This window comes from Cryptomeria japonica, chromosome 4, assembly GCF_030272615.1.
Source record: "Cryptomeria japonica chromosome 4, Sugi_1.0, whole genome shotgun sequence".
Classification (NCBI taxonomy): domain Eukaryota; kingdom Viridiplantae; phylum Streptophyta; class Pinopsida; order Cupressales; family Cupressaceae; genus Cryptomeria; species Cryptomeria japonica.
In genome coordinates this window covers 546,137,866-546,164,704 of record NC_081408.1, presented here as the reverse complement: position 1 = coordinate 546,164,704, position 26,839 = coordinate 546,137,866, and the positions used below count along the sequence as shown (strand labels likewise).

Genomic DNA, 26,839 nt, shown 5'->3' with positions numbered 1-26,839 from the left:
TCCTTCTTCGACCTGAAAGCCAATTTTGTGAGTCAATAAGTGTTTGTTAAGCTTTTAGGCTTAAAAGACTCTTTTGTGAGCTTTGAACTTTGTTCCCATTTTCGACCAAACTGACTCCATGGCACGATTTAGACTCTTATTTCACTTTCGGCCTAAATGAGCTTCTTGCGAGAAATTGGTCTATTTATTTTATTTCGGCCTATGGGCACTATTCCTGCGAACTTAGTCCCTATTGCAATTCAGGCATTAGATTAAAAATGAGTGACTTTAGTTATTTTCGGCTTACAACAATGTTTTGCGCGATTTTGCTTTCCCTCTCTGCACTGTGAAACTCGAAAAAAAGAATGTCGAGTTTATTTACTACGAGATTGCAGGGGCGATATGAAGGCATCCAAAAAAGGTCTCCCTCACTTCGCACTTAGCCCCAATGACCTTGCGCGATGCCCAGGGGGAACTTTTCGGCCTTTTGAGGGGTTCTGAGAGAAATGGAAGGTGAACTTCGGGCATTCTACGAATATTGTGCGATTTTACTTTCTTAAGTTTTTGGCCGAATGAAGGAAAATGAATGATTTTCTATTTCGAAACTCCTTCACCCGATGATTTTCAGGCCATTTGAGGAAAATGTGCGATTTGGATTCTTAGTTCGGCCCTCTAAAGATTTTTGCGCGATTTTGTTTAAGGCGTTTTTTGACTTGGTCGAATTTCTTACTTCTTCACTTCATTCTCAGCCTTTACGGGGGATTTGTTATTTTCGGCTAAATGGGTCGAAATGCAACTCTAGATGATCTTGTTCAGTTTCGGCCTTTGAAGCGATTCTGGAGTTTAGAGACTTTCAGCCTAAAACATTACTTTTTTGGGAAATAGGGCGAATTTGCGATTTTGAAGCCTTCCCAACTTCTTTTCATTGCTCGCTTTCTCCTACAAGGGCAAACAAACATGGGGATCGCCGTCAAGATCAGGGTGTGTGTGCCAAAACGCACAACAAGATGCTCCCTATGTAATCACAAGTTGTAAAAAGCATAATGCTTTTCAATTGTCCAAGCTTGATGGAGAGGAGTTGCCAATCCCAATCAATGGGATTCACCTCAAGCTCTGCTATTGAGGTGATGTTTCAACTTTTGTAAATATTAGAATAGTTTTCCTTTCAATAAGGTGTTGTAGAATCAATGTTTTAGAGTTTAGGTGTTGTTTTCAGTCATGTTTATGTTCCTGCAAGTACCTGAGCACAAGTCTTTCAGTCTGGTTTGTCAGTTAGTTGCTATTAATGCTTTTGACTATGATGGACCTGTGAAAGATGAGGCCACCTGGCCTGCACGGTAGTACTGGCTGCCAACTGTGCAAGTTTGTCTCCTTTCAAAAAAATCAAAGGAAGAAATCAGATTACTGCTAGCTGTTAGTCTTATCTTTTGTAGGAAAAAAAGAATCAGATTTGGTTTGGAATCTTCTAGTTAGAACCATCGACTTCTTGAAGAAGCCTAGTTTTGTTTTGTAGTGACAACTATATCCGTTTTGTCATGTAGTGACAGCCATATCCTAGAAGGGAAATTAAATTTGTCTTGTGTCTAGTAGCAAACCACCTTAGGGTCCTCTTTGGAGGCAGTTTCCCCTATTTTGTCTTTAGCATCTAGCCGCCCTAGGGTTTCTTGTGAAGGTGGTTCCCTAAACTGCCCTATGTTATTATATATTGCAGTCTCAGTTTGATTTCGGGGTATGCTGGATAATTTGTATGCTGATGTGCACGCTAGGGTGAAGGGACGAAACCCCCACGAATCACCTCTGCTCTGTTGTGTATTGCTCAAACTCCACTCTGGATCTGCAATATCTGTAGTTGGAAGTCTATTGTTAGAGGATTCAGTGTTTTGTAAGAAAACTGCTGTTAAGAGTTTGGTTCCAGTTTTCTATGAATAAATCAGAATTCCAGAATTTGCAGTTTCTAAGTAAATCTATGTTGCACGATTAAGTGTTTAAATGATCTATAAATAATTTTGAGGTTCAGTTTCTTTTCTTATATCTATATTGTGTTGGCAAGTCTGTTTTTGAATTTAACAGCTTAAGAAGAGCAAGAGATTCAAATCATATAGATCTTAAGGTCTTTACAGTGGTATCAGAGCTTCAGCCCTGCCAGCTGTGGGTTCATTTTATGAGTGAGAGGGAACAGTGGTACCATCTGAGAGAGACAAAGAAGAGTTTCAACATGGGTGACAGTGATGAAGATGCAAAGGCTTACTTTAAACGTTCTGAAGCCCTGCAACTCGGTCTAGCAGAGACATTAAAGGAAGTCACCCAATTGGTGAGAGGGCTTAAACAGAATCAAGATGGCAGGAATTCCGCCAATGAGAAGGATGAAGTAAGCATTACCAATAAAGGGAAGTCTACCCTTCAGGATGAAGGAAACAATTTCAAGGAAGCAAGATTTGCCCTTGGCAGTGAGAGGAATTCAGCCAAAACATTTAGGGCTAAATTTTTGCCAAATGAAGAGGTCAGGAAGGATCAACCCAACCAGCCTGATGAAATGGATCGCCTTTTGGCGAAATATAATACGTTAAGCGAAGTAGTTAAGAACAGCATGTCTTTCCCTGAATACTGTGGATTGAAATCCAAAGGTGGATATAGGAGGAAGGAGTATGATGGAAGATAAGACATTCAGCAATGCCTGGGCAAAACTACTTTACCAAATTTTGAGGGAACAAGTAGTACCACAACAAGATCTTGGTTGCAAAAGCTGGACACTTACTACTCATCAAACCCAATGACAGAAGAAGCTATCAAGTTCGCCACTTTACACTTGGAAGAAATAGCTCATGAGTGGTGGTACCACGGACTCGTAACTCAAGGACATGACACAATTTCCACCATAGAAGATTTCAGTCAAAGGCTGATTGAAAGATTCAATAAAACCGACCCCGAGGATCATTTCCGTAACCTAGCTCAATTGAAGCAAGAACGTAGAGTGGAAGACTATGTAGCAGAATTTCAGAGACTTGTGGTAATGGTGCCCAATGTGACGGATAGAAGGCTGATAATACTCTTCGCAGAAGGATTAGCTGAGCCACTTAAGGGATTGCTGAAAGCCTTAAACCCGACAACATTCCAAGAAGCCAACACAACAGCTCTTAACTTAGAGGATTCAGTGGTCAAGGATACTTTCAGCAGCAGGAGGACAGCCCCACCCATACAATTCAAGAAAACTTTTCAGAAAAATCCAATACCTCCTAGGATGCCTTTAACAAGGCCCAATCAAATGGAAGTCCGTAGAAATGAGCTGAGACGGAAGTTGTGCTTTACATGCAAGGAACCACGGCAACTAGGGCATCGATGCTTAGGTAAAGGACAAATACATTATATTGAGGTGATCTTCGAAGATGAAACCGAAGAGGCTGATGTTGAAAATGAAACAGAAACAATCAAGGGGCCTGAAGGCGATACACTTGCAACACTTACTGCAGAACCATGTTATAGTGCCTTCCGCATAAAAGACGTTTTGAAGGGTCAATGAGTATTCATCCTTATTGACAATGGAGCCACCTATAATTATGTAAATGAGGAAGTAGTGAGGAGGCTTGGTCTGAAAACAATTTCAATTGAAGGGTTTGGAGTAAAGGTAGCCAGTGGTACTACTCTTTCTTGCACTCAAAAGGTTCCCCAAACGGAGTTGTCTATGGGGGAATATCAATTGAAGGATGATTTTTATGTGATTGACATGGACATGGAAGTAGTCTTGGGTTGTCAATGGCTGCATGCAATTGATAAATACGAGATTAGCCACCGAAAGTTGGAAATGACTTTCATATTTAATGGAAAAAGGATAATACTTCAAGGAATCTCCAACAAAACAATGGAAAAATTGGCCAAGAGGATGGAGTGAGTGTTCCATAAGAAACAGGTAGGTTGGGCAGCAGAATGCCTTATTACTAATGCAAATGATGCAAAGAAAGAAGGTGCTAACAACATGCAGATTCAAATCATTTTGGATAAAGATAATAAAGTCTTCAGAGACATACCCCCCAGGTTACTACCTAGTAGGGGTTTCCAACACATCATTGAACTTGAAGAGGAGGCAAAACCAATGATGATCACTCCATATCGCCATCTAAAGGTTTACAAGGAAGAAATTCAAAAGGCAATCAAAGAATTACTCGACATGGAGCATATGCGGCCTAGTTCCAGCCCTTTTGCATCTTCCGTAGTGCTGGTCAAGAAGAAAGATGGAACCATGAGAACGTGCATTGATTACCGAGCCCTCAATAAGAAGACTATAAACAATCGCCATCCAATACCACACATTGATGAATTGATTGATGAATTACATGGAGCTAGTTTCTTCTCCAAAATTGATTTGTGTTCAAGATACCATCAGATTAAGGTGTGGGATGAAGATGTATGCAAGATAGCATTCCGGTGTCACTACAGGCACTATGAATTCTTGGTGATGCCCTTTGGTTTAACAAATGCCCCAGCAACTTTTCAATCATGTATGAACCAAGTATTTATTCAACAGTTAAGAAAATTTGTCCTCGTCTTTTTTTATGACATCTTGGTTTATAGCAAATCTTGGGAGGACCATCTACAACACTTATATGAGGTACTGGGAATCTTAGAGCAGCAGTCCCTTTATGCCAAAGCATCCAAGTGTAAATTTGGGTTACAAGAAATCTTAAATCTAAGCTTCAAGATCAACGAACATGGAGTAAGTGTTGATAAGGATAAGATCAAAGTCACTCAAGAATGGCCTAGACCCAACAATTGGACACAATTGAGGGGATTTGTTGGACTATGCAGCTACTACCGGAGGTTTCTTTGTGGATTTTCACAGTTGGCAGCCCCCTTAAAAATCTAACCAAGAAAGGAGCATTTATATGGACAACATCAGCCCAGCAAGCTTTTGATAAGCTTAAGGAGGTTATGAGTTTGTGCTCCGTCTTAGTAATTCCAGATTTTTCACTCCTTTTTGTTTTAGAATGCGATGCATCTGGAGAGGGAATAGGGGCTATTCTGATGCAAAATAAACACCCTATAGCTTTTGAGAGTAGGAAGCTTAAGGAGGCTGAACATAAATTCTCTATTTATGATAAGGAAATGCTAGCCATAATGCATGCACCAACCAAATTCAAGCAATATTTAGTTGGCAATAAGTTTGTGGTAAAAACTGATCATAGTAGCCTAAATTATTTCCCTAATCAGCAAGAATTGAATGATAGACAGCAAAAGTGGATCAGTAAAATCTAGGCTTATGCTTTTGATATTGAGTATGTGAAAGGAAAGAACAATATAGTGGCAGATGCTTTATCTCAGAAACCTCATTTGCATTCTACTTTTGATATAACCTCTGATTGGAAAGCATTGATTACAGCTGAATATGTAAAAAAATCATTTGCTAGTGAAATCTTGGAGGGCAAGGTACAAGATGACAGATTCAAAACAATGAATGAGCTGATTCTCTACAAGGGGCGAGTATATCTTACGCCTGAATCTAAAATGAAGGAAAAAATCTTGAAGGCATGCCATGACACTCCATTGGTTGGCCGCCCAGGATTCTACAAAACATATAAACAAGAACGGGAGCATTTTTCGTGGAAAGGATTAAAGAAGGATGTGATGCAGCATGTAAGGGAATGTAAGGAATGTCAACAGAACAAAGCTAAGCATGTTTTTCCACCAGGGTTACTACAGCCTCTACCTATCCCCAGCCAAAAATGGGAAAGCATATCTATGGATTTTATTACTGGTTTGCCAAAGGCCCAAGGCAAGGATTGTTTATATGTGGAGGTAAATAGACTTGCCAAGTATGCACACTTCTATGCTATATCATAAGACTTTAAGGCGCCTCAAGTGGCTGATCTTTTCTTTAGGGAGGTCTTTAGGCTACATGGGTTGCCGAAAACAATTGTCAGTGATAGGGCCAGCAGATTTCTCAGCTTGTTTTGGCAAGAGTTATTTCGCTTGACAAGAACGGAGTTGACACCCAGTACCAGTTATCATCCGCAAACGGATGGACAAACAGAGATAGTGAACAGGTGGATTGAAGGTTATCTACGGAACTACGTAACAAGTCAACAAACATCATGGGTCAGATGGCTACATCTTGGGGAATACTGCTCCAATACTACTCATCATATGTCGATTGGGATGTCCCCCTTTAAAGCATTGTACGGCCATGATACAACCTCCTTTGTGGATTTGATTCTCACTAATAGTAGAGTACCTAGTGCTACGGATTTGATTCAGCAGAGCAAGGATATTTTGGAAGCCCTCAAAGAGAACTTGCAACAAGCCCAAAATCAGCAGAAGATGCATGCAGATAGACATCGAACAGAAAGAACATTTGAGGAGGGTGATTTGGTGTTTCTAAGGTTACAGCCTTTTAGACAGTCGTCTATGAAGATAAGCTAAAACCACGCTTTTGTGGTCCTTATCGAGTGAATAAAAAGGTGGGACAGGTTGCTTACAAGTTGGAGTTACCATCAAACAGCAAAATTCACAGTACTTTCCATATTTCATGCTTAAAGAAACCCCTCGAACAACAGATCAACCCATCCATGGAGCTCCCTCCGCTGGACTATGAAGGAAAATTAATCCTTGAACCTGAATTTGTTCTGGATGTAAGGGAGAAGAGATTACATAACAAAGCTATTCCAGAATATCTAATCAAGTGGAAGGGACTACCACCAGAAGATGCAACCTGGGAAGGAATTGAAATCTTCAAACACCCTAACCTGAAATTGCTTGAGGACAAGCAATTAGGGGATGGGAGGACTGTGATGAACCCGTGAAAGATGAGGTCATCTGGCCTGGACGGCAGTACTGGCTGCCAATTGTGCAAGCTTGTCTCCTTCCAGAAAAATCAAAGGAAGAAATCAGATTACTGCCAGCTGTTAGTCTTATCTTTTGTAGGAAACAAAGAATCCAATTTGGTCTAGAATCTTCTAGTTAGAACCATCGACTTCTTGAAGAAGCCTAGTTTTGTTTTGTAGTGACAACTGTATTCATTTTGTCTTGTAGTGACAGCCGTATCCTAGAAGAGAAATTAGATCTATCTTGTCTCTAGTAGCAAACCGCCTTAGGGTCCTCTTTGGAGGCGGTTTCCCCTGTTTTGTCTTTAGCATCTAGCCGCCCTAGGGTTTCTTGTGAAGGTGGTTCCCTAAACCACCCTATGTTATTATATATTGCAATCTCAATTTGATTTCGGGGTATGCTGGAGAATTTGTATGTTGTTGTGCACATCTGGGTGAAGGGACAAAACCACCACGAATCACCTCTGCTCTGCTATGTATTGCTCAAACTCCATTTTGGGTCTGCAATATCAGTAGTTGGAAGTCTATTATTAGAGGATTCAGCGTTCTGTAAGCAAATTGCTGCTGTTAAGAGTTTTGTTCAAGTTTTCTATGAATAAATCAGAATTCCAAAATTTGCAGTTTCTAAGTAAATCTATGTAGCACGATCAAATGTTTGAATGATCTATAAATAATTTTGGGGTTCAATTTCTTTTCTTATATCTATATTGTGTTGGCAAGTCTGTTTTTGAAATTAACAGCTTAAGAAGAGCAGGAAATTCAGATCATATAGATCTTAAGGTCTTTACATTGACAGCAGAATTGCAAGTTTGTTCTAGGTTGTTCTTAGATCTCCTAAGTCTTATGTGCCCAATGGATATAATAAAGCCAACTGGTCCTATAGTGTTCAACAAGCAAAAACCCCTGAGATGTCGCCAGAATGTTATCCAATTTAGGCTTTATGCCTTAATTGCACTCAATGATTCTTTTGTGTCACTTCGATTTTAGGTTGGTCAACAATGTAAATCAAAGTTTTAATCCTTGTCAAAAGAGTCTCAGGCTTAGGGGTTAATTTCAAGTTCAAACAAGGCTTTAGAGTCTAAGTTGGTCATTTAAGTGTAAAAATGGGGTTTTATTTCCATGAACATATTGTAAAATCTATTGTCTAATTCTTCAAAAGGATTTGTTTTGGAGGGGAATCACATACCTTATGAGCCTAAGATTTGAAAATCAGTCTTTATGTTTTGGAGGGAACTCCATGAAAGCTTTTCCAACGTATGCTTGACCCAAAGAGAAGAGAACTCAAGTTTGAACCCGTGGTCAGAGAGAAAAACTCAGGGAAAGGAGAGCAAACTGCAGTTTTCTTCAAAGAAAGACCTAGTTTTGTGTTTTTGCTCATCAATGGCCGCCAAGAAATAGCAGTTTGTCAAAAGGAAAATATCGATTGCTTTGAAAAAGAGATGATCTGTTGAGAGAACTTCCAGTTTGGCAAGCTAGAACAATAGTTTAATGCACAGAAGAAGTAGGGTTTCAAGCCCTAGGCATGCAAAAAAAAAACGTGATGAGTTTGCATTAACTGTTCTCTTTGTTGCATTCATTGTTCTCCTCAGTTGGTGTTACTAGTTTTAGAAAGTTTTAATGCTCTTCTGGTTTGCATAACCGATCCACGACTTTCATTATTGTCTTTCATTATCAAATGACTGTTTGTAGAGGCTTTCCTTCAAGATTTATTGTTGTTCTAATGAGGTATCAGGACTGCTCTCACAAAGTCTTTATTCACAAATGCTCAAAAGTAGTGCAAGTCCATGTCAAGTGAGAAAACTTAGTGAATGACAAGTTTTCTAAATCTAAGTGAAAGAAAACCCTGCCTTAACCATCAAAAGGTATAGACATGTCATGAAGAGCATGATGGATAGTGGAGACATGACTGTCATAATCTGAGATCAACATGTCTTGTAGAATGGAGATCAAGACACTCATGTTTTAGAGCAGAGATAAAACACTGTTGCTAAGAACAAAAGAGGTACAATGCATTGCCATTGAGGATTAAAGAGAGGATAATATTGTCGTGGACAAAACACTCAAAATCAAATGACAGTCACAAGGGCCTTATAGTAGCAGTGAATACAAAATCATGAAAGCAAAAGGGGGTCTGCATGAACACCACCATCCATGGCAAGGGGTCAAGCAGCAGACCAAGCTAAGAAAGAAGACAAAGAGATCTCCATGGAGTCTTGTTGCAGTCAAAGGCAGTTACAGCTTAAACAGAGAAAAGAGATTACAAAGATCACGGTCACAAAGCAATAACAGTCCATCAAATATCAAAGGCAGGATCAGTTGAAGAGCAGTCATGAAAAAGGGATGTATGCAGATCTGCTGAAGAGCAACAGTGAGAGCTACAGGAAGATGCCAACATACAGTTAGCAATGGGTGATAATCCATAGATAGACCTCACTGCTATAAGGTCAGAGAGGCTTTAGCATGATGGAATGATTGATGACAGTGAAGGGTTTTGATGCAATCATAAGTGCAGCAATAAAGATAGACAAAGAACACACAGTGAAGATACAAGAACTTGCCTCAAAGAAAGCAGTGCCTACACCATTAACAAGGAGCAGACCTTGACATCGCAAGTAAAGGTCTGATACAAAGTTGCAGTTCTAAGGCTGAGAGCAAAGTATCAGTCAAGAAGAATGCATGAGATCAGCAAAAGCAACCCTTGTGACGTTATTTGTTCATAATGATAGTAAGAAGGTTTCAAAGCAGTGCTATAAAGGGCAGATCAGAGATGAATGCAGCAATGAAAAGAGTGACCTTCATGGATGTATGTGACAGTGATTTATGGATATGAATAAAAAATCAGAGAGGTCATAAACATTTCAAAGCAATCATAGAGCATGTTGATCGGTGAAGGGATTCATGGCAGTCATAAAGATAGCTGTTCACTGTTTTTCCCAATAAGTATTCAACAAAGAAGTAGCGTTATCAAAGAGACAATGAGACAAATGTTTCAAAGCAATCATAATGAAGAGTGCAGCAGTAGAACAGTGACAATAATGCTGTAAAACAGAGAGAATCAATGCTGCAAAACACTGACATTCAACGCCAAGAAACAGTGATTAAAAGACAGCAAAATCAGTGATTAGAAATGTTGAAAATTGAAATAGCAGTGTTCAAGTACTGTTAAAACTTGAAAGACAATGATAAATGCCAAAAGAAAGTATGCTTGAGGACAGTGGCACTCTTTGTCATAGCAGTGATCAGAAATGAGGAAATGCAGACGCATGACCAAAGTAATGACAATGCTGAAAGGAGTCACAATAGTGATATGATAAATCATAAGCTAAAGTAGTGAATGATGCTGTCAAAGATGGTAGTAATGGTGCATCTAGAACAGTGATAATAATGCTTTAAGACAATGGCCAAAGATATGTCATTAGTAGTGAGGACTGTCATGAAAGATCAAAGGGGAGTTACTGTCATGTAGCAGTGAAATAGCAAATAAGCTAGGAAGAAGCATAGATAGGACATTGTTGCTATGTCATATGGTCACCAAAGAGCAGAGACTATGGTATTTTGTGTGATGTAGAGAGGATCCTTGAGCAAGTACAGTCCATATTTCTAAGAGTAGTCAAGGAGCATCATCGGCCTAGAAGGCTATTCTAATTTTCAAATTTTGAAAATGACATCATAAATGGAGCCTATTTTTCAGAAGGTGGTGTTACTATAAGTAAATGTTAGTCTGATTTTCAGTTAGCATCAACAGAAGGAATTTTGAATTTCAAAAGAGGAGTGTGCATCCACAACACCTGATCCCTGATTTCAAGGAGGAGACATTAGTTAAGGTCCTGATTTGAAGGAGTAGTTGCAGTCAGCTAGGAGCCATCTCATCTTCATTCTCAGTTCACTCATCCAGTCACTTTCAGTCAAGATGGATAACTGAGACATCAAATCAAAAGGGAGCCAAGAATTTGAATTTCAAACCAGGAGCTTCCTCTCAATAAAAGGCAACGTCAGCTCCTTTCTTCAGTTAGTTCTTGCTTCTTTCTTGTACTTCAGCAGAGAGATTGTCTTGTAGCTCAAATTTTCTGCGTTTTTTCAGATATATTATACATTGTAATTGAAGCTCTTTTCTGATTTAATAAAATCAGCAAGTGTTCCTTCTCCATATTCTTGTCTCTTATTGTATATGTGTGAATTTTGGGAAAGTTATTGTGATTTGTCTTCAGATCCTTTACTTCCTTTTCCATTTCAAGCACTGTTGAGCAAGAAATGGCATGTTTAGTACAGGTTATATGTTGTGTTCAATTGTTTATCAATAGTTTGGAGTTGTAAAATTTCATTTTCCTTCATACAATCACTTGAAAATAGTACCTTCACATGAAATGTTTATGTATTCCATGTTTTAAAATGAGTTGTGAGCAAAATAAAAGTCTTTTAAATCAGATTGTGAGCTAGATCAGTATTTTCATATTCAAAATCTTGGTGCATCACCCTTTAGTAGCAGTAGGATTTCATTTCAGTCATCACTTTCCCCTTTTCCTCATCAAGTTCAGTAGTTACATAGGGTCATAAGGGGAACCAGACCCTAATCTGGAGGTTCACTCCTACTTTTAGGCAGCCCACAGGCTGTAATGTCCCCACTTTGAAATAGAATTTAATGGTAAATATTAATAATAAAATTTAAATTTAAAAGAATAAAAATAAAATTAAAATGAAAAAAAATACAATTAAATATAATTAAAAATTTAACTAAGTTAATGAATGGACAAAGGCATGAAATTATAAGTTGTGACTCCCCCAGATTTGAGGTATAAAGGGGAGAAGAGAGCCTCATTTGAAGGGATAATTTTTGGGGAATCAGAAGTGGAGAACTGACTTAAATAAAAAGTGCAGATCTGATTGTGAAAGGTTGTGTCCCTTTCAAAGGGCAGAAATAATGAAGAGTTGCACTCTTTCAAAGAGTGCTAAAGGTGAAAGGGTGTGTCTCTTGCCAAAGGGCATACATGATGAAGAGGTGTGACCTCTCCCTCACATTGAGAGATATAAAGGAAAGGGATCAAAGCATCCAGTAACATCACCATCGATCAGTTCAGATCAGAATTGTTAATAAGTTACAGGCAGTAACATCTTTGTTCTTGGTGAAACGGTTAACACAAAGGTTGTACCCCTTGATAAACACGCCCTCCTACAAGAGACGCATCTTTCCTAATCTGCCCTTGCACTTTAGATAAATAGGATCGGTCTGCAGGCTTGAAGGGGATAGATATAATTTGGCAGAAAGAATAGAGGAAGAAGGAAGACGTCAGGAAGTGAAGAGGCACACAGGCACCTCAATGGATCGGGTGTTTTGGAGAAATCATCCATCCAGCAATCAAGACAAAGAGAATAACACATCAGGATCAGAATAAGGAAACAATACACTAAGCACCTAAGTCACAAGGTTCGAATTCGAATTCGAATTCGACTGCCATGAAATTCAGATGAAATTCAACAAGGGAAAAATTGGGAAAAAAAAATAGGATAAAATTCGCCTTATATAATTTTGTTTACTTTTAAATATATGTATACTTCTTGTAAACTATAAAAAAAGCTTAAGCATTGCTAAATAGATTTGAAGTCATTATAAAAAGATGGCACATTTATAATATATAAACCATAAGAAACATGTGAAATCATTAAACAAAACATTATATTGTCATTATATAATTGCTTAACACTATAAATACATTAAACAAAACATTATATTGTCATTATGTAATTGCTTAACATTGCTTAACATTATATAATTGCTTAACATTGCTTAACATTATAGATTTGAAGCCATTATATTGTTGGGCAATACTGAATACGGATTATATGAATACCGTCGGGCAAACCAAAACATTAATAATTGAAGAAGCCTTCCTGAACACGACTGTTGGCAACGATGGAGGAGGTATGCACAGCAACGATGGAGGAGGTATGCACGACAGTGACAACAAACACAAAGATAACCCACCACACACAAAGAACCCACCGCAGACACAGAGAACCCGCCGTAGACTCAGAAATCGCTACCGCAGACCCGCTGTAGACTCAGAAACCCTAAAAAAATGCTTTTTAGATTTTTTCTTCAGTAAAAAAAATGATGTCCTTGTCCGTACGAATTAATGGTCGAATTTAAACGATTTTTTTATAGATGTTTGAAATTCGATGAAATTCGAACCTCATCCATGAAAATTGCCGTATTTTGTGACTTAGCTAAGCACTTCCAAGCTCAGTAAATAAGAACAATCGGTATGCATCCTTGTATACATACACATTAAATTCTGTAGCAATATTTATGATCAGTTTCTGCATACAAGTATACATATTTCTGGTTAACATATCAACATTCTGCATATTTATGTTTACTGATTAATGCACTGGAAATCAGAGTAGCCGGAAACTCCTGTGTCCCTCCCTGGGCACGTGTATCCCCGTATCCAATACAGCTCGGACACACGTCAGATACTATAGACACGCATGCCCGAAAAACCTTGATTTCCATTCGAGCCAAATACTATGTTATTAAATTTTTTCAAAATTTGACGTAAATCTTCTTAAACTTAATTGAAAAAAACTTCATTCATGCGATTTTAAAAAAAAAAGTTGGTATAACTAAAATCTACACGAAATGAGAAAGACATATGAAATGCTTTTCTATTTCAGCAACCCATTTTTTTGGGTTATCTTCCAATTCAACTCCACTTTTTTTGCATATTGTAAATTGCTAAATTAAGTGTCTATATTGCTTTTGAAATAATGAAAAATCTCCTCTATAACTTAGAAAATTGTGTTAAATATATGTGTATGTGTTTTTTGTGAATGTCATATCGAGCCGTATCCATATTGGGGGTCTTAAAAAAATGACCGTATCCATATCCAATACCGTATCCATATTTGTATCCGTATCCGTGTCCATGCAACTTTGCTGGAAATACATTATGTTCACATCAATTTAGTGAACCAGAATTATACATTATTCTGAATGCTCCTGGTATGATAAAAGGAAGAGGAGTTATAGTCAGGAAAACGTTGTTGGGATTATCTCATAGGCATGCCACCTCATGGTTTAAGATCGGGGAGCCCCATGAGGCCAAGGGGGTACAAGGATGCTGCCCTTGGGCCTACAAGTATAGACTTCCTGGGCACCTTACTGTAACAGCCCTTCAAATAGGTTATCATTATACTCTGAATCTCCAGGTGTTATTATACTAGCCTACCTTCTAATGATAACTAGTGTTACTGCTATAGACTTCCTGGGCACCTTACTGCTATAGACTTCCTGGGCACCTTACCGGAGCGCCATGATAATTTTAATGTATAGCAATATAGACACTTAGCTGCAGGGAAAACCGGAGCGCCATGATAATTATAATGTATAGCAATATATGACCCCTCTCTTGAAGGGGGGGATGGCTTAGGGGAGGAGGCTCCCTAATTGTAGCCCCACCTGGTTTGGGCCAGTTCAAAATCCCGTGTTTTTAATAAAAAATCACTATTACCGAACAAAAAAAAAACAATAACCTTACATTAGAACAATATTTAAATATTATAAGGCTATGACTCCTAATAACATTATATTCTAACACTCCCTTGAAACATTAATAAGGGGCATCAATTGTCAATATTTATAAAATAAAAAATAAAGTATTCCACTAATGTAGGTCTTCTTTGATAGTTATAGGTAGGAACAAAAATATATGCCAAAATGAGGACCATGTATTCCAAACTACATGAAAGTCATCTTGTCATAGCTTATAATCTTAATGTTCTAAAAAATGATGCTTTTGAGATCTTATAAAATTCTTATTGGAGCTCAATACTCCTCAAATCATCCTCCCCCAGGTTCATTACATAGTGCCGATAGGTCTTATTATAATACAATGTTTTTATAAGCAAGGATTCACAATACGCTCAAAAGAATTATACATGTTATGCCCAAAGGTCTTATGTTATGCCTGTTAGAGCTTACATCCAAAATTTAGCCTCTATGAGGTGTCATTGACATGCACACTCCCCCTCAATGGCATCACCCTATGGCCAAGAATTTAGTTGAATTTGAAGAATTTGGTGATACACAAAGGTTTGATATGTGAATGCTAAGATTAAATTCTATTCCTTCTTGATCATAGTATATCTTCCACTTGATAATCAGATGAACAAAAATGGAGAGAACTTTTATAATTAAATACTTTCCATTGAGTGAAGTGCCCATGATTTTAATGTGCTTTTCTTTATTTTTTTGGAAATAGGAATCTTTGGTAAAAGAAAACTAGCTTGATTATCATATAATTAGGTGGGACTTTTACTATTACGCAGATGAAAAACTCTTTAACTAATCTTCTAAGTCACATTAATGCTACCAGAGCTACTTTTGTATTTAGCTTTTTGATTAAAGATCCATAGAAGGTAATTAATAGCTAGCTTAAAAATTGTTCCATCCATGGCATAGCACTTTCACCATTTATTTCGAAAACATCGTTTATGGTAGATTTCCTATAACTAAGATATCACCAAAATGATCAGTAACACAATAATCAAATAATTTTAGTCTTGGTGCAGGAATAATAAAACCTATAATAGATTAACCTTTTTAATGTGCATTTATCATTTCAAATGTTCATATAGTATTATGCAAAAAGCCAGATTCAGATTTTAAATAAATATCAATTATAATAGCAACCAGTTTGATCATATTAGATTTCTTATAGTGTTGTGCATACTTTGTTTGAAATACTTGTAATTGATCCTCAAATATTCAATATAGTCAAGTTGAACAATGAAACAAAATTGATTCACTTATAATAAGTAGCTCATCTTTACATAACATACATATAACTTTTAGCCAAAAGATTGAGTTAATACCCTCCAAAAATTGATGATCAGTAAGGTATATAATTATCATAAACAAATATGAGTTTCCATGTTTTTGAGTAGTAGGTAGTCATCTAATAAGTATATAATCAAATATCTATAAAGAAATTCTCTAAGTAGCGGGTGAGCTATCCTTTTCAGGCTTTGCTTCCTGGAAAATTCATTAGAGCAATAATCACCCATTACAAAATAAAACTTAAATCATGAAGGGTTTTGTAGAGAGTAATAACAATAGGTTTTGAGTCTTGCATTGAGGCAGCTGCTATTGCTACATGATTGATGACCATGGACTTTGTAGAGTAATCTGAGATTTTTTAAGAGAGAAACAAGATTTGGCAAAGCTATAGAGTTTGACATAGTTTGAACTGGAGGGTTATAGGATTTTGTTATATATAAAAGCAGAATTGGTAAACTCATTGTGTTGCAAAAACCACCTACTTGACCATTGTATTGTGGTTTCATCATAATTTTTAAAATGCAAATCTCAGAGCCATCTCTCAAACAAAGCCCTCTAGCTTACACTCTATGAAGACCTCTAGCTTACACTCTATGAAGGCTACCAAAGGTTGGCCAATAGAAGAACCTCTTACCCACCACCTAGGCCCTATGATTTGCAATCTATGATAGCCATTAATGGTATTTCGCACCCATTAAAAACAAAAATCCTGCTCGAGGTATCATATTGTCTTCTGGAGTTCTCAAACTGCAATGATTTAATGGCTCTCATTAGACTTGGCGAATTTTCATCCCTAGAGGACAACTAGGCAAGCACACCAAATTAGATTGGAAGCACTTGTTAAGAATATGGTTCTTTTCCAAGTTTCTAAGATAAAAAGAAAAATACTTTGAAACTTGAGGGCAATCCATCAAGTCCAAACCTATAGCAGATAAGCTAATTTACCTAGTGCTTGCAGGGTTAGTCCTCCAAAGAATTTTTTCCTAAAATGCAATTAAAGTTTTTGGGGCCTTTTGGAGAGAGTGAAGATGGATTAATAGGAATGTTCTTCCTTTAATGCAACTAATATTATGTACGAAAAGTATGGACACACAAGTTTCATATTTTCTATCAACTCACTGATGAGCAGGGACCCAAGACCTGATGATTAATGGTTGCATGGTGTCAAAGTATAGAACACTAGAAAGTGAAAATACTTTAAGCAGAAATTACTGAAGTAATTACTTCTCCATTAAAGCTCGTCAATCAAGATAAGACTGAGGAAGCTAAGGCTCATATTACCTGTGTTAAATGGCATCAAGAACAAACAATGTTGTGCACCTTTCTGCAGTCAAAAGCACCTAAAACCTTTTCGAGGTGCCTAAAAAGCAGGTTATAGGAGACTCTTTGTGTGCCTTGCAATAGAAAACAACACTAGGAAAAGAAATTTAGATGATTGGCGACCAGAAGAGACAAATGCCAAATTGTGCAATTTTTTGCATACAAAAGACTCAAATCAAATTTCTAGAGACAATTCTTCTTTGCAGTTATAAAAAACCTAATACTTTAAGGATAGACCTGTCAGACACAATCATATCTAGAATTGCTTCTAAAAGGATATCGAATCATTCCAATTGATGCAAAAGCAGGGATGCTAGCTCTATTTGTCTATGGGAAGATGATCCCTCAAATGTAGCACCCCTGTTCTTATTAAAGTAACATAGACACATGGTTTCACAAAAGAATGTAATAATATCAAAAGCATATTAGTACCTAATTGTACCCCTGAGAACTAACCAAGTAACCAACCATGTGAGAGGATGTACCCATGTGGAAAACCAAGCTGTTTGTCACTTATTCAACATAATCTTTTAAAATTTTAGTTACTCTGTACCACACCAATCCCTTACCTAGTGGTTTTTTGTCTTTAAAGTACAAGAGCCACTATAATGGCACAAAACTGTGAAGAAATATGCTGTACAATGTATAAGGTTTGTCAAGAAGAATGTGATAAGTTTAACACATGAAGATAGTCTGATCTCTATTATTCACTCTATGTGAAAATAGCTCTGGCAACCATGGCATTTACAGCATCAGCAGTAGCTGATATCCATTCATTACTAACTAAATAATTCTGTCATGAAAATTGTCACAAAATATCTCCACGTGAAGAAACAAATAGGGATCTAACACTAGGTATTGTTATAATATCAGATATGAAAGGAGACATAGATAAAACCACAGAACCAATGCCATTTATTTAACAGATAACAACAAAATTGTTTTCCAATGAAATAAAACAGAACAAAAATTGATCCAGCTGCGTAAAGATTCCCAAAATATTGAAAAACTCACTGAAACCAAGGCAAGTGACTTACCTCAAGATCCGTCACAAATTGAGTTGTTCTGTCAACAATGCCGATTAAAAATAATGGGCAGAGTTTGCAGGAAAAATATCACGAAACCCTACCAAGGCAGAATTTATTTTGAAATCAACCAAAACCGCTCTCCCTACAGCTGCTGCTTCAATTCATTCACAGGAAGCGAAAAGCAGATCTAAAAATATCGAGATTATAGAGCTCCTACATTACTAAGGTGGAGAGAAGATTTTTGCAGCGTTTTAAACGAATATATTGGTTGCCAGTTAAAATTTGTTTTCAGGCGTGGGGTTTGGAATGTTTCACTGCCTGATGGTTTATTCCTAGCGTGACACAACTTTCCTTGTGAATGCTGCAACAAAGTATGGCCTGGCGGCTAACTATCGGGTAATTTTTAAAAAAAATTGCTATTTCTTATCATCATTTATTTTATAATTTTAATATTAAAAGATATTTTTTAAATTTTTAGGAAAGAAAAGTATTTATAGATTGGTCCACTACCTATATGATCTTTTTTGTTTGGATTGATTCTTATTAATATTTTTCTCTCAAGGCAGGTATTAATAATTAATTTTTAGTCTTTAAAATTTTTGGAATTTTAACATTTGCAATGATGAGTATTTTAAATATAATTACATACTTAAAATTATATATTTGTGTTTTTTTTACAAGAATAATTTATTGGGATGTTAACATGAAAGTGTGTATTTAGATAGATATATAAAGATTTTAAATAACATTTTCAAGATCAAAATAATTTATAGCATTTGTTTAGTCAAAACTAAAGAAGTGAGATGTTGATGAAAGACATTAAATAATGTTAAAGCCTTAGCTTAATTTTTGGTTATTTTTTGTGTATAAAGTTTCATTCTTCTAATGTGAATTTTGACTAGTAGTTCTTTCTTTTTCAACAACTCTCTCTTTGAAAGAGTAGATGATGACCTCTTACAAGCTATCTTGAAAATTGTATTGAATTTCATCATACGCAAACAATTCAAATGGTTTTTTGATTCACAAATCAACATTTTTGCATCTATACTCTAAAGAGTATAACACTTTCCACCTTGCAACCTTCCCAACTTAACTTTAAGTAAAAATGTCGTTTCGAGAGACAATTCAAAGGTAAACATATATCCTATGTCTCATGCCACACACCCACTTTTTCAATAATTAGCCATCTAGTGCTTTGTATTATTAAAAAGTATAATATTTGTATCATGCAATATTCTAGGGAAAATATTCTAGGGAAAGTATTCTTGAAAATATATAATTAAAACCTTCAGCGAATAAACTTTTTATTGTACAAATATATTTTGGATTTAAGTATTTAACTTCAAAACTTTACAAACCCTATATTATATTAATATTTGAACAATAGCTTCAATAACTTGAAATATGTCCAAGAGTTCTTTATATTACTCTTAAATGTATTAATGTTCACACCGAAATATTTATGGCTTAGGATTATACTTTAGACTTCAATATTTTACCTAATCTAACAAATCCTAATCAATTTTTATTCAACTCTAGCAAACCTAGAAAAATTGTCTTACATCGATTCAAATAACATTAAACCCTAATATTGCAAGTTAGGTTCCCAAATAGAAGATATACTACAAATTATATATTTAATCCTAAATTGATGAGAGTCCTAATATGCTTTCATTAATTTACATCAACACTAATTTACCTAGATTAAAAAATGAAGATACCAAATTGTAGGTAATACTAAAACCCTCTTTATATTAAATGTGTCTAAAATATAATCGACTTATAAATACATGAGTTTTATAGATAAATAATCACAAAATGTGTTACACACTAGTAGACATAGCTATATAAATTAGTATGCACAAGACCCACAACAAATAGAAAAAATGATAAACTTGGTGCCATGAGACTAATCTAAAATACATTACAACACTACAAAAGTAACCATAACCATCTAACAATCTAATACTACTTCCAAAGATTTGTGCTAGTCCATAATGACATCTAGTGAACTTATGCAAGAAGCAAAGGGGTTTCATTCTTTATCTTGTGAAACCAATAGGGTTTTTATCTTAGGCTTCTACAATGAGGGTATTCATCCTCAAATCAAACTATTTAAACATCAATCCTCAAATAATGATATTTATGGTTTCAATTGGAGAATAAAGCATAATTCCCTTGAATAATGAATAACCAATAAATTGTCACATCTCATCTTTTTACTTGCATTATTAATACAATAAACTGGTTGAGACTATTGGTCAATTATCTTATGAGTGTTTGATTATGGTTAAATGATGTTATTTCCAAGTGCATAAAATTGAAACTAAAATGATGATGAAATGTTATGTTGCACGTCTTTCCGCTATGGTTTTATGGACTAACCTATTGACGAGAATCTGTCTACGAATAAGTGCAAGTACACGTTAAAGATGAGAACATGGTTGAGGTAGAAGTGTCCTAGCCACCCAATAATGATTAGAATGATGGAACCCGATGCACACACAAACACTCATGTAGTTGCATATGCATATTGAATTCTAAAGGGTTTAATATTGCATTTTATGTTATTATGGATATGTAGTTTTTTTTGAATGTTATGCTTAAATGATGTTATAGTCATGCAAATTTGTTAATGTTATGTTTTTTTCAAATGACTTGTTAGGAAAATTAAAATCGCCTCCTTTTTTTTAATCCATTGTTCTTGCTAGAGCATTTTAACAACTAGTTATGTTTTTTTTTTTATTAAGTTCACTTAGTTGTGTTTTCATGCTTCTGGTTGCTTTAGTTGTGCATCTAGTTTAGCTAGAGTTGAGTTTTTTTAGCTCCTTGTGCTTGTGCTTTAGTTCTGCCAAATTTATCTTAAGGCATCTATGTGCTTTCTTTATAAGCACTTCATTGTACAATTGTAATTAATCCTGTAATCTTTGATTTTGAAGAATATGGCATATTTTTCTTGTTACTCTTATTTGTGGAAGGTGATCTAGTTTGTTGTATGATCTTGTAGGCTTGTGTTACATATTTATCATGGTATCAGATCTCAATATTTAATTCATCATGGTATCAAAGCTTAATCTTTAATTCGGCATGGTATTAGAGCACAATCTTTGCTTCAACATGGTATCAAAGCATGGATTCAGCAAACCCCTTCTCAAGCTTTGAGAGTTTTTTTTCTTAGAAGCATTGCAAATGTAGACACTAAAAAATGGTCAATGATTGTGTTTCCAATTTTTAACTTATCATGTGTGTAGTCTTTACTATTCGCCGTTCCTGTCTCATTTCTTCTCTCCCATTTTTTGTCCCATTGAAATCATTTTGTCCCAATTTTGATCCTAAAATATCAATTTATCCCAAAATTTGTCCCATTGATATCATTTCATTCCCATTTTGATTTTATGACATTAATTTATCCCAAAACTTGTCCTAGTGATATCAATTTGTTCCCATTTCGGTTATGTGATATCATTTTCTCCCAAAACCTGTCCTAATGGCATCATTTTCTGCCAATTTCAGTCTCATGACATCATTTTGACCCCATTTCCTATCCCATGATGTCATTTTGATCCCATTTCATGTCCTTTGACCCGCTTTGACCCGATTAACTCGTTTTGACACAATTTTTTTAATTTTTCCCTTTTTCTTTCCATTTTTTCCGATTTCACCCAATTTGACTTAATTTGACCAAATTGAGGTCTCTAGACATCAACTTGACTTATTTGCCTCTTAGGTTTAATTAATTAAACCCACCCTTTCCTACTAACTATTCTTCTAAAAGTAAATAAATAAATATAATATTTATTTATTTATGTCTTTTGCCTATTAATTAAATAAATTCATTTTATGGGGATGACCCCACAACGTAGTGGTTAGCTATGAGCCTCCTACATGGGAGGTCTTTGGTTCGAGTCTACTCGAGCTCATGTGGCCCACACACAAGCAATAGAGAGATAAGGTGATGCTTGGGTGTGGAAGACAAGACGACACAAGGAGATATTGCTACAAGTGTGGTTGTTGTTGCGCCAAAATATCTACCTATTAATGCCCGATACAACCACCAGACTTATAGAATCCACCAAAGGCGGTTAAGCCATGTCACAAACCCGAGCGTTGTGTTGCACAACACAAGGAGACCAAGGGCACACACCTTGCAACAATCCCCCCAGCGCAAGCGAGGGGTTTGAACCTGTGACCAATCTCTGATACCACTTGTTACAAGTGTGGTTGTCATTGCACCAAAAGATCAACCTGTTAATGCCCGATACAACCACTAGACTTATAGAATCCATAGGAGGCGGTTAAGCCATGTCACAAACCTGAGCGTTGTGTTGCACAACACAAGGAGACCAAGGGCGCACACCTTGCAACAGATATAAGGGTGTTATTGCCAAACAAATATGAGGATGAGGCCCCTAAAAAATGTGGTCTCACTAGTTCATAGCTCCAGTCAAAAGCGGTTCGGCTTCAACTCATTACAAAGCAAAAAATAAATAAATAAATTCCTTTTATTTTATTACATAATTGATAAATATGAATAATAAATTATATTTATTAATTTATCATATTTATCTTTTTCTTCAATGGAGATAATTAATAGATTTAATTTATTAATTCTCCATAAATTTGCTTTCTATGAGGAGATATTTAATAAATCTTAACTAGTAATTATCTCTATTTATCCTCTCATATGGAGATATTTAATAATTTTTAATTACTAAATCCCCACAATATCTCTAACCTACTGATTTGATCTTTATGTGGGGATAATTACAGATTTTACTTGTTAATTCTTCATAATATCTTCTCCTCAGTTTTTTCCCATTTTCACCCATCTCCTAAATGGCAACTTTGTCGTGTGCTCGATCATGTCCATTCGATGTCCCAAAAATCAACTCAATCTCAGTCATCCATCAAAATTTAGATTTCTATAAAAGGAGTCCTCATTCCTCATTCAAATCATCTAGTTTTAGCATCGTTATTATGTCCAATTAGCAATCTAATTTTTTGCATTGTTAGTCTGTCAAATTTAACAGTTAGTTTTCATAATCACACTTCTAGTAATCTCGTTATCACATCTCTTGATTTCATCTATATTTGTACATCTTTCATTTAGAGAGCAACATATTTGCATTAGAGAAGAATGGACAAGCAGTGGAGTTTTATCGAAGGAGCATAGGAACGATGGTTTGCATTATGTTTTGATTATGTTTCGTTTTGATAACTTTATTGGTTAGATTAGGCTTGATTTGCATGTTTGTTTAATTTTTTGTGATTTTCTCTTTGGTTTTTGTAGACACTAAAAAATGGTCAGTTCCTACATCTCCTATTTTAACCTATCGCGCGTATAGTCTTTACTATTCGTCGATCCTGTCTCGCTTCTTTCTCATTTTTTGTCTAGTTGATATCATTTTATCCCCATTTTGATTCCATGATATCAATTTGTCTCAAAATGCATCCCATTGATGTCATTTTATCCCCATTTCATTCCCGTGACATCAATTCATCCCAAAACCTATCCTAATGATGTCAATTCGTTCCCATTTTGGTCTTACAATGTTATTTTCTCCCAATTCTGGTATTGTGACATCATTTTGACCTCTTTTCTTGTCCCATGGCATCATTTTGTTCCCCTTTCGCGTCCTTTGACCCGTTTTGACCTAATTTCCCCAATTCTTTGCATTTTCACCCGATTTGATTTATTTTGACCAAATTAGGGTTTATGGACATCAGTTTGACCCATTTTGCCTATTACGTTTAATTAATTAAACCCCCTTTCCTACTAACCCTTCTTTAAAAAATTAAATAAATAAATTTTATAATTATTTATTTATCCTCTTGTCCTATTAATTAAAAAAATATTTAATTACCTAACTCATAAATGTGAATATTAAATTAATAATTTATATTTATTAATTTATCATATTTATCTTCCTCTAAAACAAGAATAATTGATCAATTTTATTTATTAATTTATCTTCATCTACTTTTTATGAGGAAATATTTAATAAATTTTATTTATTAATTATCTCTATTTATCCTCTCATATGAGGATAATTCCTGCTTTTTTAAAAATAAAATTCCTCTATTTTATCCTCTTAGGTGGAGATTTTTGAATAAATTTTAATTATTAAAATCTCCTAATATCTTCAAACCTATTAATTTGGTATTTATGAGGAGATAATTAAAGATTTTATTTTTAATTCTCATAATATCCTCTCCTCCACTTTCTTCTAGTTTTCATCCTTCTCCTAATGGCAGCTTTGTCATGCGCTCAATTAGGTCCGTTTGTCTCTTTGAAAATCATGTTGATCCTGGCTGTCTGTCAAATCTAGATTTTTAATAAATTGAGGTCTCTTTCTTCAATCAAATCATCCAGTTTTAGAATTGTCATATGTCGAATCCATCTAGCAATCTAGTTATAGCATCCTTACTCTAGCAATCTAGTTTAATGCAACATGATTTTGTTGAATCCATTTAGTGATCTAGTTTTAGTGTTGTCATTATATCAAAATCATTAGTTAATTTTTAACTGTCATTTTGTTTTCATAATCACACTTCTTGTATTTCTCATTATCATTACTTGCTTTCTCTATATTCATGCATTGTGCATTAGAGAGTGAAATGCCATAATTAGAGAAGAAAGAAGCAGTGAGGCTTCACCAAAGGAACTTCATTTATGATGGTTTGGTTCTTATTATTTATGTTTTGTTTTGATGGTCTTATTGGTTAGATTAGGATTTTGTTTTCATTATTAACTTAGAAATCTTGTGTTCTGATGAATCTCAATTCGCCAATCTACAATTTCTTTACCCGATTTCCTAGTTGACATTTTGGTGAACCAACGTGATAACGCATCCAAAATTGTTCATCTTTTGAGTTTATGACTGCGTTCAAGTATTGAAAAGCTAACTTTGCATCTCTTGAGCACTCCAAGACCAAACCTACACAGTTGAGCCACAAATCTATGCATTTGGAGCCTAGAACTGCACAATTGGCATCTGTTCTTGCATAGGTGATCATGATTTATGTGCAACTAATCATGATTTTTGTGCAATTGATCATGATTTTTAAGCATTTGACCATTGTGCTTGATTTTTTGTTGATTATTTCTTACATGCGGGCTTTTTACTGATTAGTTTGATTACATGCAAAGCTTTCTATGATTAGGTTTCTCACATGGAGGGTTTTGGAGAACTAATGTGTTGCATGTAGGCTTTTTGATTTGATAATGATGTTTGATGATCAAATTTCTAATTAATTTGGCTTAAAATGAACTACAAATTAAATATTAGTCTAACTTTGGGTTTCAATAAATTATAACTCTTGCATAACCTAAATAGGGATTGAATTAACTATCACATAGCTTAATTAGAATTCAATTTGGAATCAATTTCTCATTTCAGTTTTCTAAGTGGTTAGAAGGAATCCAATCTACTCTAATTAGGATCTCAATTCAGTTTGAAATCTTAATTTCATTTCACAAGTTGGATAAAAATGAACAACAATCATTACATAGCTTATTTAGGATATCAATTTAGAATCAACTTCACGTTTCAATTAGTAAAGTTGTTAAAATGAATTCACACCTAGCTAATTAGGGTTTCAATTCGCTTTCAAAGTTCACATTTCATCTTGCAAAGTTGTTAAAATGAACCATCATCTAGCTTAATCAACATTTAATTTTGTATTTAAGATCTCAAATCTAGTGAAAGTTTAAGAGAATGAATCAAAATGGTTCTCCCATTTGAGAACGTTACCCTAGTGCTTCAGCCCAATTTACGTTTCCAAGACAAGCAAGAATATATCATTTCCAAATTTAATACCCTCCCTTGGAAAATGAAATCAAGCTTTTGATTACATGTGAACATTGTTTGTCATAGAGGAAGAGGAAGAAAGAGCACAATGTCATGCAGACACCCTACGAAAAGCACTTGAACAACAATGAGAACAACAACAAAATCAAGCTCCTCAACCATTCCCTCAACCACCTCCTCCACAACCTAGATAAAATTGAGACTATATGTTTAATCATTTTGATGGAGGAGCACCGGTGTGGTTCTTATTGGTTTGAGGCAGTTAGCAGTGGAATTTCTTGGAGATCATGGCATTTCTTCATGTTTGAGAATTGAGCATTGTGGATTTGGATTTACTCCCTTGAGTTCGTTGTCTTTATCATGTTTGAGACTCATGGCATTTGGATTTAATTCTAGTGAGATATCGAATCCAATATTGGCCTGGTTGATATGTTCTTACCGGTTAGTCTTGCAGTGTGTTGGGTGAGGTTGAATCGGGTTAAGGTTGATTTTCGTGATTTGTGGATCATTGATTTATGTTTCTTGTGCCTTGTATGATGTTCTCGGAGGACCATGTGATTTTTTGTGCATTGGAAGTTGTTCTTAGTGATTTGAGCCGACATGTTACTGTTAGCACATTTCATTATGAACCAATTGGTCTTTGGGATGACTTGATCAAGTTATTATTATTTGCGGACGGTATAAATAGAAGTTTTGTGAATCATTTGAGAAGACAGGAAATAGAAGATAGAAGACAGAAGTTTGAGATCGAGTGAAGATGTAGAACTGGCGAGATTTTGGTCCGGTAGGATTGAAGCCGGAAGGGCTGAGGTTCGAATTAGAGTTGAACAGACATATTGTTTCTGGTTGATGATTTGATGTGTAGATGATATGTGGATCTTATATTTGTGTTGAAAGCATTGTATGTATCCTAGACTGTGATCCAGCATGTGGAATATGTAATTCTTCAAACAGTTATAAGAATTGTACATACTGTTTACTGGTTATGTATTTTATGTTGTTACCAGTTGTTCTTTCTGCTTTATCTGGTGTTGTGTTACTGGTTACCAGTAT

The 26,839-nt window shown here is 35.5% G+C and overlaps 1 protein-coding gene across 1 annotated transcript in view; it reads right to left on the bottom strand.

Moving 5' to 3' along the window:
• Positions 1 to 18,365, bottom strand: part of LOC131035001 (uncharacterized) — an 81,955-nt gene extending 63,590 nt beyond the window's left edge. The window contains exon 1 of the mRNA XM_057966634.1: positions 17,985 to 18,365. The gene's annotated coding sequence lies outside the window, so the exon portion shown is untranslated. The remainder of the gene's footprint in view (positions 1 to 17,984) is intronic.
• Positions 18,366 to 26,839: the final 8,474 nt, after the last annotated feature.